Source organism: Schistocerca serialis, chromosome 3 (genome assembly GCF_023864345.2).
Source record: "Schistocerca serialis cubense isolate TAMUIC-IGC-003099 chromosome 3, iqSchSeri2.2, whole genome shotgun sequence".
NCBI classification, from domain to species: Eukaryota; Metazoa; Arthropoda; class Insecta; order Orthoptera; family Acrididae; genus Schistocerca; species Schistocerca serialis.
Window position 1 is genome coordinate 675719616 of NC_064640.1, and position 24562 is coordinate 675744177.

The window sequence follows — 24562 nt, forward strand, 5'->3', positions numbered from 1 at the left end:
ACTTGATTTTAATTACAGCCACTCCCGAAAACCCACGATCACAAAGATAGAAGGTTAAAACTAAACTGAACTCCGTCCGAACAGGCCTTGGAAGGCCCCACGGTACCGACCTGCCGCCGTGTCATTCTCTCAGTCCAAGGGCGTCACTGGATGCGGATACGGAGGGGCATGTGGTCAGCACACCGCTCTCCTAGCCGTATGTCAGTTTTCGTGACCAGAGCCGCTACTTCTCAGTCAAGTAGCTCCTCAGTTTGCCTCACAAGGGCTGAGTGCACCCCGCTTGCCAACAGCGCTCTGCAGACCGGACGGTCACCCACCCAAGTGCTAGCCCAGCCCGACAGCGCTTAACTTCGGTGATCTGATGGGAACCGGTGTTACCACTGCTGCAAAGCCGTTTGCTAAAGATAGAAGAATTATTGCCTTCAGAGCTTTCTTGTTCAGACTCGGAAACTCTTTTCTTATTGAATACCAAAATTTTGGTAGTGCTATTGATGAAAACTTCAATTTTAATGAAAATCTGTTAAAGTCCTAGCAATTATTCCTCACCTTCAGTACTGACCTCAGAAGGAGAACCATTACAGAAGGGATTTTGAACCCGCTGAAAAAAATGGTTCAAATGGCTCTGAGCACTATGGGACTTAACTGCTGAGGTCATCAGTCCCCTAGAACTTAGAACTAATTAAACCTAACTAACCTAAGGACATCACACACATCCATGCCGAGGCAGGATTCGAACCTGCGACCATAGCGGTCGCGCGGATCCAGACTGTAGCGTCTAGAACCGCTCGGCCACTCCGGCCGGCGAACCCGCTGAATCCTATCATAGTTTTCAAGAAAGTATTTATCAAAATGAACATGAAATTAAAATAAATGTCCTTCAATTAGAGGCAAAATATGTGCAGTAAGGCCTAACTCACTGTTTTTCGTAAAATGCTGAAAACATGGAAAATAGTCCTTTTCTCCACTTTTGTTCATTTTTTCTTCCATGGAAATGCTTCTTTAGAAGCTTGAAACTTTGTCAATAAACTGAATGAAATGAGTTTCACTTCCTTGCAGTGACTTATTCAGTGAATTTAATTCCTCAGATATATCACATAAGTATGTGACCTTTAATAGAAAATCATTATCTAGAAAGCACTGACATTATTTCCTTCTTCCAGGTAATAAAAGATCTTTCCTCTACGTTCATGTTTCCCCTGGAACGCCAACGAGTACTGTTATAAAATAAGAGAGGGTATGTTCAGCCTCCATATCGTGACACATTTGTGTAAAGCATCTATCTTTCGGAGTATGAATGATAATAAAGTGCAGTGCTTTTGTATGCATAATCCAATGGGTCCACATAATATCAGGAGGTTTGCCGTGGATAAGTGCTTGTAGCCCACCGTAACGCCCTGACTTGGATCGCGCGCCATCAGTACACACATCAACACATTAAGCCCAGTTACTTTCATTTTTATATCTTGAAGTTGTCAACGATTTAGAACCAACCTTTGCCTGTCGTACCAGCACTCATTTCCTTTCAAAAAAGAAGATCTTCCATCATTTTCTACTTTTTTCATCAACAAATCGTACATGTCATTTCTATTGCTGTTAATGACCTCATCAAGCAGCAAACCAAAATCCTCCCTAATTTTTTCTATGATTTGTTCATGAATGTCCTCTCCTAAATCTTGAATTCGACAACTAATTGTAGCGTCAGGCGAAGGAACGGGTGAAAGCTGTTTTTCCATGGACTCTCCAAGCATAATGGACACCATGTCACATGTCAAGAGCACACGGTGTATTTCTTTCTGCTGCAATCGTATGGGCTTTGTTCCATTTGACTATTCCGTAAGCTAGAGGTGATTTATTTTATAAGTCCCCCTTATTAGAAAATAATAATCTTTTTCTTTCACTTGACTCATTTTTCTAAAAAAATAGTCCCTTGGTATGACAATATCATTCGTATGAACACTTTCTAATCACGCTTTAATTTGCTAGGTAGCACACATTCAACAGAAAGTTCTTTCAAACACAGGACACACTGTAGACGCCCTTTATCATTCACAAAAGTGCAAGTGAAACCAAAATCTAAGCAGCTAACGTAGTGTTTTCTATACTTATGTTTCCTATCTTCAGTACCATTTTTCTTGTTGTCCTCGGCAAGTTCTCGCTTTTTACTTCCACGTAAAAATTTAAAAAGTTTTCCATAATTTACCTCCTTTAACAACTTTATAACGAAGCCACAGTATAACAAAAATTGCTTGACAACGCAACAGTCACTGCTGATGTCAGTGTCACGCATGGTAGTTTGGCATCGGCATTATAACTGTTTACGCAGGCTGGGCAATATATAAAGGATAATTCGTGCGAGGCTACACAGTTTGACAGGCCTGCCGCACTGGCCAGTGCCGAGTTGTCTCAAGTCGCGTACACAAGAGGCCAAGGAAGGCCAACGAACGACAGCCAATGGATTCGGTCGAACGTTGGTCGCCAACGCATCCTCGTTAAACCAAACGGTTGCGGCGAAGGGATTAGGCTATGTGGAATCGCAGTTGGCTCTCATAACTTGAGATAGCTCCCATTTCGTTCTAGTTCTAAAATGGCGTTTTAATGAAAATTTCACTGGCCGGTATTATGAGGGAAGAAGAGGATTTAGCCAGTCGTCACATGTGCAGCTATTATTCTACTGCACAAAGATGATCACCGGAGAAAATGAGGAGAAACGATGCAAGTGGACGATTGCTCTTTTAAAAAGTAAGGAGCAGTGTACTGGCACAAAATTAATGTCTGATCTTAAAGCTGAATTGTAATATGAGCTATTTCATATTTTTCCCCTGATGAAAGCAACAGGTTTCGAATTTTTATTGAAGTGTGTAGGACCTAAAATTTCCAAAGACGAAACCACTTTTAGGAGAGCTGTACATGCAGCAGAAAGATCAATGGTCACTCTGCGATATTTAGCTAGTAGGGATACGTATACCAACTTAATGAACAACTTTAAAATGTTTAAACAGCTCTTCTGCAAGATTGCACCAGAAGTCTGTTCATCAATAAAATAAGTAAACAAATTTATTGTAGTGTTTTGTAGTATCATCTTCATTCATGAAACAGAAAACAGCATAAACAGTAACTGTATACATCTGTAGTAAAAAGTAAGGTATTTACTCACAAAAATTGAACATCATTGTGGGTACGTTTACTTTTGTAGTATCTGGTTACTGTGGTGTGAAGGTTTGGACAGATGGTACAAACTGTGAGAAAGTTGTGTGTTTAGGGATATCTGGCGCAACTTGATGAATCGATTGAGGAGGTAGTGTGTCGTCTGTAGTCGTATAATTATTTTGGTGTAACACAGCATTACTGCTTTGAGAAGCAGTGGATGGTGATGCGGAATGAGTACTGGATGCAAGTGGCAGTCAATGAGATAGCCAAATATGGGTATTACTGACATATCGCTGATAAGAATCATTGAAACTGTGTTAGTGTTGTGATGTGGTACAGTAAATTTCAGTTGATTAAAAACCGTATCGGCTTTGAAAAGGATTTGTCCGATCAAATGCTCTACAACATTTCTTGTACGTTGATCGTATTTTCTGTGCTTGGGTGCAATATGGTCCCCATAAACAGAGCTTTCGTCTCGTGAACACGAGTATTCGATAAGCTCCATCATTAATTCGTATGCCTTGTCTGCCCTCGACTGGTTAAGTTGTTTTTGCGCAGACGGATCTTGGATACGAGATTTCGTACAGCTACTTTCTGGCATGTTTGGTTCATTTTTGTCTGTGTTCTCGCCGTCTGGCTATTGATTAAGACTTCGTTTTGAAGTGGAATTGCAATTTTTCGCTGTATTATATGCTTTTCCTCAATATACCGTCACGTCAGCTCCTGAAAGAGAATGAACTATATTTAAAAATATAGTCGTATACGGCTACACAGGGCCGACGAACGTAGAAGCACTGGCAAAAGACCACTGCACGCGTCCACAGCACGCGACCAAATCGGCTACATACGGCCTTGGAGACTACTGACGACGGTTCCCAGCGATAGGACCTGGTTGCACGCAGTCGAACGTAGCAGGTGCAAGCCAGAGCCTGTCTCGCTTGTGTCTGGATGTGTTTCATACTTAATTACCAACTACGAACGTAGAGAAGATTTTAAGTCTTGTGAATGAGAACAAGCCACTGTGGAATGGGTAAGACAAGCGATATCACCACCGCAAATTAGAAGAAACTATTGTTGAAAGCTGCAGAGGACAATAGTGTCTGAACTAAGTGGAAACGGTAATCATAACCTAGCATAAAACGTAATTCTGTGTTACCAGATTTATTGAATATGTTATACGTGACGCACAGTGTGCATTCTACACTGAATAGCCAAAGAAAGTATACACATGCCTAATATCTTGTAAGGCCCCTGCGAGCACGCAGTAGTCCCGCAACACGACGTGGCATAGACTCGACTAATGTCTGAAGTAGTGCTGGAGGGAACTGACACCACGAATCTTGCAGGATTGTCCGTAAACCCGTAACAGTACGAGGGGATGGAGATCTCTTCTGAACAGCTCGTTGCAAGGCACCCCAGATAATTTTCATATGTGGGGAGTTTTCTAGCCAGCGGAAGTATTTAAAACTCTGATGAGTGTTCCTGGAGCCACTAAGTAGCAATTCTGGAGGTGTGGCATGTCGCATTGTCCTGCTGGAATTCCCCAAGTCCGTCGGAATGCACAATGGACATGAATCGATGAAGGTGATCAAACAAGATGCTTACGTACGTGTCGCCTGTCAGAGTCGTATCTAGACGGTCAGGGGTCCCATGTGACTCCAACTGCACGCGCCCCACACCATTACAGAGTCTCCACTAGCTTGAACAGTCCCCTGCTGAATGCAGCGTCCATGGATTCATGAGGTTGTCTCCATACCCGTAGACTTCCATCCGCTCGATACAATTTGAAACGAGACTTGTCCAATAAGGTAACATGTTTCCAGTCATCAACAGTCCAGTGTCGGTACTGACGGACCGAAGCGAGGCTTAAAGCTTTGTGTCGTGCAGTCACCAAAGGTACAAGAGTATGCCTTCGCCTCCGAAAGCCTATATCGATGATGTTAAGTTGAATGTTTCGCACGCTGACACTTATTGATGCTCCAGCACTGAAATCTGCAGCCGTTTGCGGAAGGATTGCACTTCTGCCACATTGAACGGTTCTCTTCAGTCGTCGTGGATCCCATTCTTGCAGGATCTTTCTCTGGGTGCAGCGATGTCGAAGATTTAGTGTTTTACCGGATTCCTTATATTCACGGTACGTTCGTGAAATGGTCGTACTGGAAAACCCCACTTCATCGCTGCCTCGGAGATGCTGTGTCCCATCGCTCGTGCGCCGACTATAACATCACGTTCAAATTCAATTAAATCTTGATAACCTGTCATTGTAGGAGCAGTAACCGATCTAACAACTGCGCCAGACACTTGTTGTCTTATATAGGCGTTGCCGACAACAGCGCCGTGTTCTGCCTTTTCACATATTTATGTATTTGAATACGCATGCCTGTACCAGTTTCTTTGGCGGTTCAGTGTAAAAGACTGTTTAAAAATTGCAGCAGTATTTAAAACCAGAACCGAGAAGAACCTAAAGGCGGTCCACAATCCCGTCTTATAAGACTTTAAAATATTCTAGAAACTGTATTTAAAATCAATACCGTACGTTCACGATGCGCAACTAGTAAAGTACTCAAACCGCTGTCATAAGTGCGCTTCCCTTAGCAAAAGAACGTCGTAAATTTATCTCGTATGGAATACGCTGCACTGATACCGCTGTTCTCGTCGCCAGGAGTGTTTCTGTTTGTGTGTGTGTTAGCTGACAAGTGAATCCAGATGCTGTATCTTTCCCCTCTTTCTGAGTTACGATATTCTGTAACCAGCATAGACATTTAAATACGTGAACATCATCAGGCTTAATAGTTTCAGTACTTGTTTTCAGCACTCCCTATTTACTAGTCACTTGAGACTTTCAATAAAATTTCGTCCCGGGTTCCCGGGTTCGATTCCCGGCGGGGTCAGGGATTTTCTCTGCCTCTGATGGCTGGGTGTTGTGTGCTGTCCTTAGGTTAGTTAGGTTTAAGTAGTTCTAAATTCTAGGGGACTGATGACCATAGATGTTAAGTCCCATAGTGCTCAGAGCCATTTGAACCATTGAACCATCAAATTTCGTGCCTATCGAGAGTCGCTTCAGCTGTTTGACTGGATCCGCGATTTCCCCTCAGAAAGGTTACAGTACATAGTAACAGACGGTAAATCATCGAGTACAACGGAAACGTTATCCGGCGTTCTCCAAGGACGTGTATAGGCCCTCTGTTGTTCCTAAAGCATATGAACGATTTAGGAAATAATCTGAGCTGCCCTGTTAGAATTTTTGCAAATGATGGTGTTATTTACCGTCTAGTAAAATTGTCAGAATCCGCCGCTCGTGGTCTCTCGGTGGCGTTCTCCCTTCCTGAGCACGGGATCCCGGGTTCGATTCCCGGCTGGGTCAGGGATTTTCACCTGCCGCGAGATGACTGGGTGCTGTTGTGTCGTCGTCTTCATCACATCATAATCATTATCGTTTGTCCCCCTTACGGTCGGAGGAAGGCAACGGCAAACCACCTCCCGCATCGTTCCCCTACGCTCTGTCAAGAAGCATAGGACTTCATTTCCATTTCCCAAAGTCGTCAGAAGATCAAAACCAATTAGAAAATGACTTAGACGCAATATCTGAATGGCGCGAGAAGTGGCAATTATCTCTCAGTGAGGAAAAATTTGAAGTCATCCACACGAGTACAAAAACAAATCGCCGGCCGCTGTGGCCGAGCGCTTCTAAGCGCTTCAGTCCGGAACCGCGCTGCTGATACGGTCGCAGGTTCAAATCCTGCCTCGGGCATGGATGTGTGTAATGTCCTTAGGTTAGTTAGGTTTAAGTAGTTCTAAGTTTAGGGGACTGCCGGCCGATGTGGCCGAGCGGTTCTAGGCGCTTCAGTCTGGAACCGCGCGAGCGCTACGGTTGCAGGTTCGAATCCTGCCTCGGGCATGGATGTGTGCGATGTCCTTAGGTTAGTTAGGTTTATGTAGTTCTAAGTTCTATGGGACTGATGACCTCAGATGTTAAGTCCCATAGTGCTCAGAGCCATTTTTTTCTAGGGGACTGATGATCTCAGATGTTAAGTCCCCATAGTGCTTAGAGCCATTTGAACCATTTTTGAACAAACAAAAAATCTTTTATATTTCGAGTACTCGATAAATCACACCAATCTGAAGGCTGTTAACTCGACTAAATACCTAGGAATTACAATTGAGAACAACGTAAGTTGGAATGATTGCGGGGGAGGGCGAGGGCGGAGGGGGGAGGAGGGAGGGGGAGGGGGGAAGTAAACGAAAGAGTATGTGTTATTGGCAGAATGCTTCGAAGATGCAACAATTCTACTAAAGAGATGGCCTACACTACGTTTGTTCGTCCTCTGATGCTGTGCTGTATGGGATCCTTATCAGACAGGATTTACAAAGGACATCGAAAAAGTTCAAAGAAGGGCAGTTTGTTTTATATTATCGCGAAATAGGGGAGAGACTGTCAGGCACATGGTAAGCGAGTTCGGTAGGCAATCATTAAAACAATGACGTTTTTCGTTGCAGCCAGATCTTTTCACGACATTTCAATCACCACCTTTCTTCTCTGAGGGTGAAAATATTTTATTGTCGCCAACTTTAACGTCCCCTTAGAAAAATTGTGAATGACTGTGCTGGTAAACTTGTAAGTTATTTGATTTTGAAACAGCTGAGCAAAACTCAACGTACTGAAACAGTTTTCTCTTTACTTATTCTGATCATCACTAAACTGACACACAATATTTTTAGCGCAACGCAGTCTGACTTTCAAAAATCCCTACAAAAGAATGGCCCTGACTATCAATAACCTATACCTTTCATGAATAACTTACCTCACAAAAATCTTCGTTACTCGAACTACGGCAATACAGCGAGCGCCAATACTACCAGCTAAATAAAATATTCTAACTACTGAAGGCACTAGCTACGGATAGACATAGTTAGCAAATTAAAGATTTTCAATGTATTTACCTTAATAATGTTCAAAATGTTCAAAAGTCATCTCATATATATATATATATATATATATATATATATATATATATATATATATATATATATATATATATATATATATATATCATGACATGCATCTTGACAAATTTCCTTTTTCTGGCAGACACACGTCTAGATCGTCCGCTTATAGCAACCTCTCAAAACTCTCACCGAGCGAGATGGCGCAGTGGTTAGACACTGGACTCGCATTCGGGAGGACGACGGTTCAATCCCGCGTCCGGTCATCCTGATTTAGGTTTTCCGTGATTTCCCTAAATCGCTCCAGGCAAATGCTGGGATGGTTCCTTTCAAAGGGCACGGCCGACTTCCTTCCTCGTCCTTCCCGCATCCGATGAGACCGATGACGTCGCTGTCTGGTCTCCTTCCCCAAACAACCCAACCCTCTCCAAACTCTGGCATCTCTCTCTCCACATCCACCACTACTGGCGGCTCACCTCCAAGTGCGCAACGCTGTGCGCTGTTCCCATTCAACTGCCCAACATTTCAATAGCAAATATTCCAACAATGAGTCCAACCAGCCGCAGACTGCACACAGCGCAGTTAGTGATTTTCATATAGAGCACTACGTGTCATTACCAACATAAAAACCTAAACAGCCTACTTACACAACATACATAGAGAGATATGATCATCATAATAAAATAAGAGAAAAAGAGAAATTACAGTTCTTGCAGAGACATTTAAGTGGTCATTTTTCCTACATGCTGTTAGGAGTGGAACGGTAGAGAAACAGTCTGATGCTGGTGCAAAGAACGCTCTGCCAGGCACTTAAGTGTGAATTGTGTGAAATGCAGCGTAGTTGTTTAGATGTAGATACAGATTATTCCAAACGCACATTTTATCATTTAGAGGGGCTTAGAAAGATGCCTGTTTAAAGTTGTTTTCTTTGGCCCGAGTTTTGACACAGGGAATGGTCTCATCGTGAGAAGTCTTACTTGGCGACTAACTGCTTGCTGGCCGTGTGTCGGATGTTGCTCGGCTGAAGTGGACGAGCTTCAGCAGTCGGCCGCAGTCGTACGGCCACGCGGACAACCTCGTTAGTCGAACAAATATGGCCCAGTGGACGTTCAGCGTAGTGTGTTCTCGCCTTCAGAATACAGATTCGCCGTAAACCGGAGCGTCAGTGTGCACCCGCTGTCGCGTTTCACCGCCATGTGACAGCAGCGGCGTGTGGCAGCTCTGTTCTACCGCGCTACACACCCAAGCTGCTAATGAGGTTTAGGCCGTTTCCACGTTGTGACAGCTGAAGCCGCTAAGGCCAGCAGCTCTTGCGTGTGTGGCACCCCTTGTCGCTGTACGTGCCGGCCACCCGCTGCGGCGCGAGCACCACCGACAGACTGCGTTCTATGTCATTCATGGCTCAGCAGGCGATCACAGCGTACAGGGTGAATGGCGCCGGCCTAAGGAACAGCCTAGGAAAGGGGAGCAGGGAACATTTTTATGATTGGTGCTCGACAGGTCTGTAGCCCATCCAATCCAAGTAGAATAACTAGCGAAAACGCATAAACGTGAATTTTCCATTTAGTGAACACTCGGAACAAAGTTAGTTGTCCTACTTCTTCCTTGTAGAGAGCCTTCACCGCTTCATCCTGATCTCCGAGAACGCCGCCAGAGTAGATGCATTGAGGAGCATAAAAAGATTTCGTGCTGATTGGCACTTAGCCGTCGACGGGAGTAGATGGTATGCCGCCAATAACAGCGATCGTGAGAGACCCAACTCGCTTTATTTGTTCATGAGACCCAGAAAATATTAGATACAGGCTCCCAGGTAGATGCTATTTTCCTTGACTTCCGGAAGGCGTTCGATACAGTTCCGCACTGTCGCCTGATAAACAAAGTAAGAGCCTACGGAATATCAGACCAGCTGTGTGGCTGGATTGAAGAGTTCTTAGCAAACAGAACACAGCATGTTGTTATCAATGGAGAGACATCTACAGACGTTAAAGTAACCTGTGGCGTGCCACAGGGGAATGTTATGGGCCATTGCTTTTCACAATATATATAAATGACCTAGTAGATAGTGTCGGAAGTTCCATGCGGCTTTTCGCGGATGATGCTGTAGCATACAGAGAAGTTGTAGCATTAGAAAATTGCAGCGAAATGCAGGAAGATCTGCAGCGGATAGGCACTTAGTGCAGGGAGAGGCAACTGACCCTTAACGTAGACAAATGTAATGTATTGCGAATACATAGAAAGAAGGATCCTTTACTGTATGATTATATGATAGCAGAACAAACACTGGTAGCAGTTACTTCTGTAAAATATCTGGGAGTATGCGTACGGAACCATTTGAAGTGGAATGATCATGTAAAATTAATTGTTGGTAAGGCGGGTGCCAGGTCGAGATTCATTGGGAGAGTGCTTAGAAAATGTAGTCCATCAACAAAGGAGGAGGCTAACAAAACACTCGTTCGACCTATACTTGAGTATTGCTCATCAGTGTGGGATCCGTACCAGATCGGTTTGACGGAGGAGATAGAGAAGATCCAAAGAAGAGCGGCGCGTTTCGTCACAGGGTTATTTGGTAAGCGTGACAGCGTTAAAGAGATGTTTAGCAAACTCAAGTGGCAGACTCTGCAAGAGATGCGCTCTGCATCGCGGTGTAGCTTGCTGTCCAGGTTTCGAGAGGGTGCGTTTCTGGATGAGGTATCGAATATATTGCTTCCTCCTACTTATACCTCCCGAGGATATCACGAATGTAAAATTAGAGAGATTCGAGCGCGAGCGGAGGCTTTCCGGCAGTCGTTCTTCCCGCGAACCATACGCGACTGGAACAGGAAAGGGAGGTAATGACAGTGGCACGTAAAGTGCCCTCCGCGACACACCGTTGGGTGGCTTGCGGAGTATAAATGTAGATGTAAAAGTAGATTCTGCACCCACTTCAGCTTCTGCCTACAATTTACTGTGGTGAGATCGAGCGACGATCTCGAGGTGAATAGGCTCATTAAAGTCATTTTAAAGAATTTTATAACTTCAAGTTTCACTTTGCAGGCATGCATTCAGATTTAATGACCTGCTTGCTGTGAACATCGACCCAAGATTCAACGCATTCTCTGCTGTAGTACTACCTGTCTTTCCTACTGACGTCACAACACTCACGGTACAACTTCGTGAGTGCAATTGTTTCGCTTACGCGATTATTAGGATCTTACCCTGGACCATTTTATCACATGTGCCTAGGTCTTACTAGAACAATCCACACCTCCTACCTGAATCACACGACTGCTAACTAGTGAAATAGGACTGGATTCAGTAGAATTGTTTTGTGCTTCCAAATTCCTTCGTTGCGGTTCTCTGACGGGATACATCTCAAACAGTGCTACTCTGGCTGAGGTATCCAATTATCCTCCTCGTGTATGCATATCCGGAGAAATTGTAAAGCGAAGTTGACGCTCGAAATAAACTAAACGCGCCGCTATTGCACGTTCCGAGTGCGCGAAGTTTTCTTCACTCTATATATACGGATATACATAATTTTTATTAACGTTTAAAAACTCCATACGTCGTCTCATGTCACGTGTCGTCAGGCGCATTTTCACTGGTCATATAACCAATTTCGCTCATGCACTGCGTAACTGGAGTCAGTCCAAACAATTACTGCTCGTCTCATATTTCACGCAATGTCCAGTGTCAATTGAAAGCACCGGTTTGTTTCCCATTACAAATGCGGAATTTTACGTGCCCATTCGATAGAACGATCCCAGATTAGTCTAGTACGATGCCTGTTTTATCGATAAGTATATGTATATTACTGCACCCTTGGCAGTGGCAGTCAGAGCGGGCCAGGGCAGTGCTGCCGCTGCTGGAGTACTGATTATTCTTGCAATTACACTATCCTTGCTAATACATACCGGCAAAACAAATATCACACTTGACTAATATGGGACTGCTCTATCGAATGGCCGGCCGGAGTGGCCGTGCGGTTCTAGGCGCTACAGTCTGGAACCGAGCGACCGCTACGTTCGCAGGTTCGAATCCTGCCTCGGGCATGGATGTGTGTGATGTCCATAGGTTAGTTAGGTTTAATTAGTTCTAAGTTCTAGGCGACTGATGACCTCAGAAATAAGTCGCATAGTGCTCAGAGCCATTTGAACCATCAATCGAATGGGCACGTAAAATACCGCTTTAAAAATCATTTTGTTTGTAAGGGCAAAAAAACCGATGCTTTCCGTTCACACTGGGGGTCGCACGAAATCGGTGATGAGCACTGAATGTTTGGGCTGACTCCAGCTGCACAATACAAAAACGAAATTGCAAATGTCTACCGAAGCATCAGAGAAAACGATCCCGATTACTCTTAGTTGAGGCACCCTATCCCAGAGAGTTATCATCTTCGCTCTGTCTTTTTCCGGAGTCGGTACTGCGATAAACAGATTCGAAATCAGTCTCAATCAACGAGCACTAATCCTCAAGAACAGCCTGAAGAAATGGAGAACTCCTCGAATATGGTTTTTCTACCTTATGCTGGTGGCCCTTCCTTTATGATCGGCAGATTATTCAAGAAACATCGAATAAAGTGCGTTTTCTCCTCTCCAACGCGAGTGCAAACGATTCTGGGTTTCGTTAAACACAACCTAGGCGTAAGGAGACTAGGAACATATAAAATACCGTGGCAGTGTGGGAAATCATAGACTGGCCAAACGTTTCGCACTATTAGAGATAGGTGTGGCGGAGACAGACGTCACGCCATATTAGGTCAGCCAGAAACATCTGCTGTTGCTGAACACTGTCTTGTCACGGGTCATAACATAAACTAAGGAGAGCCGAAGATCCTATCGCGAACCTCCACCTACTGGGACTCCGTCATTACAGGAAGTGTCGAAATATTTACAAAAATGTTCAAATGTGTGTGAATCCCTAAGGGAGCAAACTGCTGAGGTCATCGGTGCCTAGACTTACATACTACTTAAATTAAACTAACTTATGCTAAGAACAACACATATACCTATGCCCTAGGGAGGACTCGAACCTCCTGTGGGAGGGACCGAAAGATGTATAAAACGACTTGATTAACAGATGCACGGGAACTCAACTTAGCAAATTATGGAAGCCAGCATTGGCGCTACTAAGGTACAGTCGGCCACAAACGAACAAATTCAATGAGTCAGCACGGACGGGGAAGGACACTTAAGAGGGTGCCAGCATGCTGTCCGACGCGCGCTCTGGATCCGGCCTTTGCGGGCGCGCTTTTCCCTAGTCGCGCAGTCAGGGACCGAGCCCCGTTTCTACGGGGGGTGCCTCTGGACGTCGACGTCCTCAATGATTCGTTTACAAGGACGTTACAAAATGGTTCAAATGGCTCTGAGCACTATGGGACTCAATATCTGAGGTCATCAGTCCCCTAGAACTTAGAATTACTTAAACCTGAGTAACCTAAGGACATCACACACATCCATGCCCAAGGCAGGATTCGAACCTGCGACCGTAGCAGTCACGCGGTTCCGGACTGAAGTGCCTACAACCGCACGGCCACCGCGGCCGGCAGGGACGTTACAGCTACACCCTTCGGAGCCTGCACTTTTATAGCGAGCCTGCGCGTATGTTGGTGGGCTTCAACATAAATGCGTCAGTAAGCACCTGAAGATGACGGGTAACTGTCTCGTTGAAACACTGGCGCCTTCCACGACAATATAGAATGCGACGTCCGTGAACCACTGAGGCTGCACAACATCTATATAATTTGCAGTTTCCCATCCCACGTGGTCAAAGTAGTTAGGGAAAACGGAAAAGCACCATTCTTTGCATCAGAACGAGGACGAAAGTGTTTTGAGTGACCGCGACAGACTGTCATTGAATAGAATTGTGACGAAAATTAAGAGTACGACAGCTGCAAAAGTCACTGCAGAACTGAATGTAGCGCTCACGAAACCTGCCCGCACAAAAGCAGGGAGCTCCAAAAGCGGGGAAGTGTAGAGCGAGCTGAAATGCCAAAGAAATGCCAAAACTACTCACCATGGATAAAAATGCATATCAGGAAAACGTGTTGTTGAAGGCATAAAAAAAATGTTCAGATGTGTGTGAAATCTTATGGGTCTTAACTGCTAAGGTCATCAGTCCCTAAGCTTACATTACTTAACCTAAATTATCCTAAGGACAAACACACACATCCATGCCCGAGGGAGGACTCGAACCTCCGCCGGGATCAGCCGCACAGTCCATGACTGCAGCGCCCCAGACCGCTCGGCTAATCCCGCACGGTGAAGGCATAAAACATGGACTATGGAACAATGGAAGAAAGCCATTTGGTCGGATCTTGTACACTGTTTCCAACTTCTGACCGAGTTTACGTCCCATGAGTGAAATATTGTGGCAGTTCGTTGATGATTTTCACACCCGTATCGTAGTATTCCATGGGCTCCATGGGTGCTCTGCAATGTGGCATTATTGACAATGGTTATTTGACCCACTGTACGAGGTTTGTTCCCCGATGGTTTTCGTCTGTTCAAAGACGACAGGGCTTCTGTCCATACAGCTCGCGTCGTCCAAGTCTGGTTTCGTGAGCTCGAGGATGAATTACCGCATCACCCCTGGCCACCAGCCTCAATATTATTGAGCCTTTGTGATCTACTTTGGAGGGAGGGGTGCGTGATCGCTACCCACCCCCATCATCTTTATCTGACTTACCACTATTTTGCTGGAAGAATGGTATAAGATTCCCTTGAAAACCACATAGGACCTGGATGCATCCATTGTTGTGTTTTTTTTTCATATTTTTGTCTCCCCCTGTACGTTAGCTACAGTATTAGTGGGAAACATAAAATCACCACATAAGATTATGCCATCGGGGTCCAAGTTATGTAAAATTAACGCATCCAACAGCGTATAAGTTTTGTGGGCACGATAGCTAAAGTCGGACTAGCTAGATTGCAAGACATGAGAGTAATACGTTCAGTTTCGTCTAGCCAGTAGACAACGCCCATGTTGGTAACGAAGTACCAAATGCACAAATGAGATCTAATAAGGAGCCCGGTCACTTGCGCACATCGTCAGCGAGGTATACACTAGAGCACATCCGATACGAAGTGACTTCATGCTGGCATGGCGGCCGGTTTTATTTCTTTCACGAGGTTAGATATCGACCTCGCTGTCTGAGGATACAGGCATAGGATTGTGTACGTCTGTCTAAAACCTGCTCATCATATTTGTTGTGTATTCGAATCCAGCTGTACCGGGTGATCAAAAAGTCAGTGTAAATTTGAAAACTTAATAAACCACGGAATAATGTAGATAGAGAGGTACAAATTGACACACACGCTTAGAATGACATGGGGGTTTATCAGAAGAAAAAAAAGTATTGCTAGACGTGTGAAAGATCTCTTGCGCGCGTCGTTTGGTGATGATCGTGTGCTCAGCTGCCACTTCCGTCAATCTTGGCCTCCCAGGTCCCTAGACCTCAGTCTGTGCGATTATTGGCTTTGGGGTTATCTGAAGTCGCAAGTGTATCGTGATCGACCGACATCTCTAGGGATGCTGAAAGACAACATCCGACGCCAATGCCTCACCATAACTCCGGACACGCTTTACAGTGATGTTCACATCATTATTCCTCGACTAAAGCTATTGTTGAGGAATGATGGTGGACATATTGAGCATTTCCTGTAAAGAACATAATCTTTGCTTTGTCTTACTTTGTTATGCTAATCACTGCTATTATGATCAGATGAAGCGCCATCTGTTGGACATTTTTTGAACTTTGTATTTTTTGGTTCTAATAAAACCCCACGTCATTCCAAGCATGTGTGTCAATTTGTACCTGTCTATCTGCATTATTCCGTGATTTATTCAGTTGTCAAATTTATACTGACTTTTTGATCACCCAGTACATCTGAAAGTGACAGTTACATTTGTTTACATTTTGAACCACTGCATTCTACGGTTTTCTTTTCGCCCCTATTTTTTTAATAAATTTCATCTAGTGCCGAATTTTCTAGTTTCCTTCTACTTTAATACTGTCGCAGTACCGCATCCCCAAACAAACATCAACATCAAAGTGTCTTGTCCGTGCGGCTCCCCCCGTCGGAGGTTCGAGTCCTCCCTCGGACAAGGGTGTGTGTGTTGTCCATAGCGTAAGTTAGTTTAAGTAGCGTGTAGGCTTAGGGACCGATGGCCTCAGCAGTTTGATCCCATAAGACCTTATCACAAATTTCTAAATTTTTTCAAAGTGTCTTCAAGCCAGGCCACACTTTGTAAGTTCCCGTGCCCATTCACTCCAACTTTGTACAAATATTTGCCCACAGGAACCAAGGAAAAAACGGATGTGAATACTACTCTTATTAAAGGTCCGAATACTTGTTGCTTGTCAAAAATGACTGACCGCTTAAAGTTTTATTTCATTTGTTTTAAGAATTCCGGTGGGAAATATAGACGGTATTTAAAATTTTCAGTGTATGTTCTTGTTCACACAGTGGTTCGTCCCCTAAATAAGCTTCATAGCCAAAATTCTAGTGTCCAAATATTTTTAACATCCGTGGTATATTCCTAATTTTCCTGATTTAACTGATCCAAATAATTTTTCTTTCTCTCTCGGGAGGATGTTTAATGCGCAGTGCCTGTGACGCACAGATTTCAGAACGCCAAATTTTCATTGACTGTAATTTATATTCATACAAAGGAGTAGAAACTTAGTAATCAGCCCTGTTTTAATGGATGATGAGGCAAACGATTCTATGTACCTCTTAATATTCGTAGGTCTGTGTATGTCTCATTTATAAATTATTAAGAGACAGATCTGAATTTATGGAATTTTTGTAAGTGGTCAGTCACTCGCAGTATCCTGAGTTATTATTTTAGCCTTATCTGTGGTATTTTATCGCTTCGTTAAGGTGGTTTTCGAACTGTGACAATTTTCACAGTTTGAGGGATGTTATGATTCCGAGAGTGAATGTCAGTAAAAAGGGGTGAGAGTATGTTATTTTGACGGAGTTTATATTTGATGTGTTTTTTTAAGTTTTATGCGTTTCAGTCACATTCGCCGCGGACTATTTTAGCAAGAGAGCTGATAACGTCCCCGTTGTGTGTGCTAACCCAAATTACGCGCATGTAAATTTACCCGTACACATACACTGTTTCCTTCTTCGTATTTACATAAATGATCAAACAAGTCGTAAAATTTCACGAGTTTGTAAAATTATTTGTCAGTTACCATTCTGGCGCGTTTGTCAAATAAAGTCCTAGTTTAACGTATTTCAGAGAACTGGCAGCAAAATTAACAAACAAGTTTGAAGGTTTACGCTTGCGGATGACAAACAAACGTTAGTTTCTTTGCAGTCTTCCAACATTACTGATCGTACAGGTAGATGTGTCGGCCCGCAATTTAACTGACAAGTATAAAAATTTACTAACATTTGTACCATTGCATACTGACAAGGAAACATCAACAACTTCACCTCAAATTCTAAAAAGGAAAAAGCACACTGCAAGATACTGACCCCAGTAATCGATCCTGCGAAAAAATTGGGCCTTAATTCTGATAGTACGCAGTTATGACTTTGTGAAAGTACAGTTTTTTAACTCCTCGCACCGGTTGTTTGTCACTGACTGAGCTAAGTGAGTAAGAGGTTTGTGTTCATAATGTCACTGAACCAACAAACGACGATGCGGCACCTGCAGGAGTGGTACGGAATGACTTTCAAATTGCCACACTTAAACGTCAAAGAAGGAGAGCTCGCAAGTCAAGACTGGTAAGCATCATTACATGAGGCTATTCGACTAACTATTCTATACGGCAAAAGTAATCATACGGTGTTTTCTTTGTACTATTATGTATACCCTTCACATTCGTTGCAGTAGTCACAGTCAACGTCACAAATGAAGGCGTGCTAGATATAAAGCAACATAGCAGGCTGACGCGTGATGCTTTATTACTTAAGGATGACGATGAAGACACTGAGGTTCCCCTTTTACTACAGTCACATCGGTCGAACAGCTACATGAAATGAGCTTTCGCCTTTTGGAATAGTGGAAAGAAGTGAAAGTTATCGTTTTCAGAACCGTCAAGAAGTACTTTAATTTACTAAAATATCGAGCAGAAGACACTAAAGTTTCTATATTGTCAGTACCACAAGATGGAAAAAGATGCCGTCAACTGCTGGATATATTTGGCTTCCGCAAATTCAAGGATTTTGTTCTCAGGTTTGACAACTCGACACTACTCCTGGGGATCGATGTGAACTTCGGCCAGAGTGACAACGTTCTTGAAATGCAGTCTCTTCGTTACAGGCAGTTACTGGCACCAGTATTTCACCACTAGAATCCTGCAGCAAACACCACTAACATTATAATTTACCCTACTTTTAGTTTGTTAATGTCAACAGGCATTGGTTCATTAAAAAAGTGTATGTTTGCACAAAAGTGCACTTTTTAAGTATTATTACAATCTGTCGATTGGCTAACGGTACCAGCCCCTTTCAATCCATTCTATGGAAATCGCACATCAATAGCACTCACCATTTCCGCAATATTTGCGGTACAAGTTTTAGATGATTCTCCCTGCATATATACAGGGAAATTCCCGTTACAAACTTCTAGGACTTGCGGAGATGAGTGAGTACATTATACTTTGAACAGGAACCCTTGTCCCGAAACGTACCGTTTCCGTTGTACGACCGTTTCAATTTAGATGTTTAACTCATCCACTTCTGCCTGAGGAATTGATTTAAGCGTCACGCAGTAAAATTATTAGGTAACAGTTCAAAAGGGAACATAACGATAAATCCATTTATAACTTGAACACATTTGTTTGTATTAACAATTAAACATTCGTGTTGACGTTATTCCAAAACAAAAAAGAACCCATTTTATTTTACGTACAGAACAGTAGACGAAGCCCGAAGCTAGAAAGCTTTATGTTCACGAGGTCATAACTGCATGCTGTCAGAATTACTCACCAAATTTTCACGTGGGATCGATTGCTGAGCCTAATATATCACAAGCGTGCTTCATCCTCCTTAAAATATGAGGTCAACTTGGTGACGTTTCCTTGTGAATTCCAACAATTATGGAATATCCTGAAGAAAACATGGTCAAAAAAAAGGATGTCAGCGTATTGCGAATCGTTTAAGTGGTAAGACTTTCTCTTTCATGTCCACTATTGTTTATGAAAACTACAAGACCAAGAATAAAATACGTAGGCATGCTGCCGGGGATAACACTGCCAAGTGGTTTCTAGCAGCGACCACAAAACATCGACGGTGGTTGTAGGACGACCAGAACGAATAAGTTACCTCCTGAACATATCCCAGACATTTTTCTGGGTGACGTGTCAGGCGAACGTATGGGCTAGGAAAGAAGTGGTAACTGTCGTTCTCCGCGATAGGCTTGCTCATTCGTCGCCACATGGGGCCAGGAATTGCACTACTGAAATATGGCGTCGGGAGCTGCCTGCAGGAGGGCCAGTGTCTCTGGCTCTACAACCTTCCTGATGTAGCAGTTAATGTTTAGATTCTACTCAGTACGAAGGACATGAGATCGCATGTCGTATTCAGTGGAAAACCAAACCATTACACTTGACTATTATCCGTTATGCTGCTCAGTAATGCAGTCTGTTCGATTGCGTTCACCAATGTAGCGTCTAACACATACGCGCCCATCACTGTAGCACGACCTGAAGTGCCACCCCTCCAGTCACCCCACATTTGGCCATTAATCACGCTTGTGACGTCGTTCAAGTACCAATTGTAGTCTCAGGCTTTGGTTGGTTTCTGTTCACTGAAAACTGATGTAATGACCTGCGTACCACCCGCATAGTCCTCAGCAGACAGCGCGAAAAGTCGACGCACCCATATCCACATTCGCTGCAGCTCTCCAACGACGAACTGACACCGTAGACGAAGCCCTTGTGGACAAAATTGTCGTCATCCCGTGCTGCTGTTATATTGTGTGGTCCAATACCCGTTCAGAGGTGTGTTCGACCCTCTTTTATACACTGGTTCCACAGACGCATCACTATCCTAGCACTGTACCCTGCACGAGTTGCAATGTCACGTTAAAACAAACCCGCTTCCTAGAGACCTGTCATTCTGTTCCACTAGATCTCGTTCACATACTGCTATTGCGCTCTTTGTAGTCGACGAGGCATACAGGGTGCGGCACTTAAATCCGGACAAATGAAACTTTTTTTAAAACAAATGAATTAAAACAAAATACAAATGAAAATGAAAACCTTCTTGCTTATACACTACTGGCCATTAAAATTGCTACACCACGAAGATAAAGTGCTACAGACGCGAAATTTAACCGACAGGAAGAAGATGCTGTGATATGCAAATGATTAGCTTTTCAGAGCATTCACACAAGGTTGGTGCCGGTGGCGACTCCTACAACGTGCTGACATGAGGAAAGTTTCCAATCGATTTCTCATACACAAACAGCAGTTTACCGGTGTTGCCTGGTGAAACGTTGTTGTGATGCCTCGTGTAAGGAGGAGAAATGTGTACCATCACGTTTCCGACTTTGATAAAGGTCGGATTGTAGCGGTTTATCGTAACGCGACATTGCTGCTGGCGTTGGTCGAGATCCAATGACTGTTAGCAGAATATGGAATCGGTGTGTTCAGGAGGGTAATTCGGAACGCCGTGCTGGATCCCAACGGCCTCGTATCACTAGTAGTCGAGATGACAGGCATCTTATCCGCATGGCTGTAACGGGTCGTGCAGCCACGTCTCGATCCCTGAGTCAACAGATGAAGACGTTTACAAGACAACAACCATCTGCACGAACAGTTCGACGACGTTTGCAGCAGCATGGACTATCAGCTCGGAGACCACGGCTGCGGTCACCCTTGACGCTGCATCACAGACAGGAGCGCCTGCGATGGTGTATTCAACGACGAACCTGGGTGCACGAATGGCAAAACGTCGTTTTTTTAGGATGAAGCCAGGTTCTGTTTACAGCATCATGATGGTCGCATGCCGGCCGGTGTGGCCGAGCTGTTCTAGGCGCTTCAGTCTGGACCGCGCGACCGCTACGGTCACAGGTTCAAATCCTGCCTCGGGCATGGATGTGTCCTTAGGTTACTTACGATTAAGTAGTTCTAAGTTCTAGGGGACAGATGACCTCAGCTGTTAAGTCCCATAGTGCTCAGAACCATTTGAACCATTTGATGGTCGCATGCGTGTTTAGCGGCACACGGCGAACGCACATTGGAAGCGTGTATTCCTCATCGCCATACTGGCGTATCACCCGGCATGATGGTATGGGGTGCCATTGGTTACACGTCTCGGTCACCTCTTGTTAGCATTGACGGCACTTTGAACAGTGGACGTTACATTTCAGATGCGTTACGACCCGTGGCTCTACCCTTCAATCGATTCCTACGAAACCCTACATTTCAGCAGGATAATGCACGACCGGATGTTGCAGGTCCTGTACGAGCCTTTCTGGATACAGAAAATGTTCGACTGCTGCCCTGGCCACCACACTCTCCAGATCTCTCACCAATTGAAAACGTCTGGTCAATGGTGGCCGAGCAACTGGCTCGTCACAATACACCAGTCACTACTCTTGATGAACAATGGTATCGTGTTGAAGCTGCATGGGCAGCTGTACCTGTGCACGCCATCCAAGCTCTGTTTGACTCATTGGCCAGGCGTATCAAGGCCGTTATTACGGCCAGAGGTGGTTTTTCTGGGTACTGATTTCTCAGGATCTATGCACCCAAATTACTTGAAAATGTAATCACATGTCAGTTCTAGTATAATATATTTGTCCAATGAATACCCGTTTATCATATGCACTTCTTCTTGGTGTAGCAATTTTAATGGCCAGTAGTGTATATACACTCTAAGAAAGAGAAACGAAGCTCCACGATGGATTATCCGAATGGGACGGAAATCGGTAGATGTGATGCACATGTACAGGTAAACAGATGATAACAGTTTCAGCAAAATTGGATGATTTATTCAAAAGAAAGACCTTCACAAATTGAGGATGTCAACAGCGCGTTGGTCTCATTGACTGGAGTAGAAATGTCTAGTAATGAGTCCCGCTGACCAGCAGAGACCTGACTGGTGACGCCGCGGACAGCAATGGGTGACCCGCCTGACTGCCGCCCGCCATACGGCCCGGCAACCAGGACTGATAGTCTGGGTGGCATTTCTTTTCACAGTAGCACAGCTTTGGTTGTCATACACACCAACTATACAGCCCAGCAGTAAGCCGGCGATATTCTAAGCCGTGTTTTGTTTCCGTCCGTAGCAAGCCTTCCTAGGCTCACATTTCAGCAATATCACCCCCACCCACTCACGGAGAGGGTTTCTACGGCTTGTGTTCGTGCTTGCCAAAGCCTGTCGTGGGCGGCAAGGTCGCAGGATCCCTCCCCAACTGTGAACGTTTGGAGCATTATGCGCAGGGCCTTGCAAGCATCTCGGGATTTTGACGAACTAACGTGCCAGTCAGACAGAATTTGGAATGATATCCTTCTAAAGGACATCTAACATTTTTATCAATCAATGCCAAGCTTGCATAATGGCCAGGGGTGGACCAACGCGTTACTGACCTGCTCTATTTGTGATGCTCTTTCTCTTGAACAAATCATTTAATTTTTCTGATATTACAATTATTTCATCGTCTGTACATAACATCTAAGGATTTGCGTCCTAATAGGATAATTGCATTGTGGTACACTTTTTTCTCAGTGTATTACGTGACAAATTATGTAGTTCCGCACTCCGGGAGCCTTCGAGGCGATGTCTAATTTTCAGAATTGCATCGTAAATCAATCTTGAATACATTATATTTTCTTTGTATTTTCATCCTGGAAAAAAGTGCTATGGCCTCAATGAAATTTCTGCGCAGCTTTGGATCTCTTCCATACATACATAAAAATATCACTGCGATCACTTAATAGTACTGTAATGACCATCTTTTTACGAAGTTAGCTGATAACTAAAATACGATCGAGTAACACTACGCCTTAATCACACCTACACGCCATACACTGAGGTGACGAAACTCATGGGGTATTTCCTAATATTGTGTCTGACCTCCTTTAGTAGAGCAACTCGACGTGGCGTAGACTCAACAAGTCGTTGGAGGTACCCTGCAGAAATATTGAGCAATGCTGCCTCTACAGCCGTCCATAATTGCGAAAGTTTTGGTTGCGCAGGATTTTGTGCAGGAATTGACCTCTCGATTATGTCTCATAAATTTTCGTTGGAATGCATGTCGGACGATTTAGGTGGCCAAACTATTCGCTCTAACTGTCCAGAATGTTCTTCAAACCAATCGCGAATAATTGCGGCCCGGTGACATGGTGCGTTTGCTTCTATAAAATCCCATCCTAGTTTGTCCTTGAATGGCTGCAAATGGTCTCCAGATGGCCGACCATAATCATTTCCTGTCAATTATCGGTTCAAATGGACCAGAAAACCCAGTCCATTCCATATAAACACAGCCCGCGCCTTTATGGAACCACCACCAGCTTGCATTGTGCCTTGTTGATAACTCGGGTTCATAGCTTCGTGGGGTCTGCGCCGCACTCGAACCCTACCATCAGCTCTTACCAACAGAAATGGGGTCTCATCTGACTAGTCCACGATTTTATAGTAGTTTAGGTTCCAGATGATATGGTCAAGAGCCCAGAAGAGGCGCTGCAGGCGATGTCGTGCTGTTAGCAAAGGCACTCGCGTCGGTCGTGTGCCGCCATATCCCATTAACGCCAAATTTCGCCGCACTGCACTAACGGATACGTTCCTCGTACGTCTCACATTGATTTCTGTGGTTGTTTCACGCGGTGTTGCTTGTCTGTTAGCAGTACTACTCTACGCAGACGCCGCTGGTCTCTGTCGTTAATAGAAGGCCGTCGGCCACTGCGTTCAAAGTCAGTTAACTCCCGTCGTGTGGCCATAATCACGTCGAAAACCTATGACTCACCTGAGTAGAAAATGACAGCTCCACCAGTGCACTGCCCTTTTATACATTGTGTACAAGATGATACCTCCATATGTATAAGTGCGTATCGCTATCACATGACTTTTGTCGCCGTAGTGTACCTTAGATATTTTAAATAAAATTTTGTAAATTACTATTTCACTAAAATTTTGTAATTTATACAAAATTTTTGTGGATATACTACGTAATATGTTTTTTATAATAATCGATGTATGCGGACAATCGACAAGACAGCCTATGTAACTGTAGATACGAATATTGGGTATGAGGTACTTTCTAGTAGGGAAACGTGAAGGGAGAGGCGGAAGGTTCGAGCTCTATGCTCACCATCCGCACAAACAAACAGAGGCTAGTGCACAGTTGGGTGTGCAACGTGCGCCTGAAAAGTTCTGGAGTGGTCTCTGAAAATATAGGAAACAAGAGTTACAAACATAATACCATTATTGGCCTTCAAAGTAAGCACCATTAGCTACAACACGCTTCCGTTATAGGTTATAAAGCTGTTGAAAACCGTCGTCAGACGCTTCTTGTGGAATCACTC